Raw genomic sequence first — 1,026 nt, 5'->3', positions numbered from 1 at the left:
GGGAGTGTGTGTGTCTGCCCTAAGCGGGTCATGTGCTGTCGTGACTGAGTTTGGCCCCGTAGGGAGAGCCCTCGCTTTCGGCGCTGACACATCCACTTACCACTCAAACAACCACAAGCTAACAACTCTGCGGAATCACCACACACCCCCACACATGCACACACACACACACACATACTGTCAGTCACACGCACTCACACACACGCACACACGCACACACACACACACACACACACACACACACACACTCATTGTCAGTCAAAAACACACACACACACACACACACACACACACACACACACACACGTATCAACATATACATCCCTACCCAGCCATACATCCACACAAATCCCCACCCTGGCCACACACACACACACACACACACACACAGACATACCATCATCGTGAACAGGCAATCACACACGCATGAATACTTCCCCCAAAATTGGCATCATAAATGGGAGAGAGAGAGAGAGAGGGGAGTTGAAGGCTGAGGTGGAAGGAGGTGCTAACAAAGAAAGGACTAAAAGACACCTTATCCTTCTTTCAATGTTTTGTTTCTGACCCCTGGAAAAAAGTTAGTTTCCAACTCTCTTCGGTCACTTTCCTTACCGTCACAATGGAGTGATTTTGGCCCTGGTGTCTTAGAAATGTCAAAGAAATCAGTCTCATACAACACGTCACAGAAGAGCACACCATGTACAAGCCCAGCAACCTCTATCTATAACACTGTGGTACAGATAGTGTGTGCGTGTGTGTGTGTGCACGCGTGTGTGTGTGTGTGTGTGCGTGCAAGCATCCACGCTCTGGTGCATACGTGCTCAGATTCAGCATCCTTTTTCATCCTCCGTTCGGTGACCAAATGTCCTAACTGCTTTGTGGTACTCTGTTTGTTTTGGTGTGTTATGCTTGTGTGTGTGTGTGTGTGTGTGTGTGTGTCTGTGTGTGTGTGTGTGTGTGTGTGCTTGTGTGTGCGTGCGTGTAACTGCTGGTGGTCGCAGCTAAGGTATATACACATTGGGGGGG

Source organism: Micromesistius poutassou (genome assembly GCF_964030765.1).
Source record: "Micromesistius poutassou genome assembly, chromosome: 4".
In the NCBI taxonomy this organism is placed as follows: domain Eukaryota; kingdom Metazoa; phylum Chordata; class Actinopteri; order Gadiformes; family Gadidae; genus Micromesistius; species Micromesistius poutassou.
Note: the sequence above shows the minus strand (reverse complement) of the source record.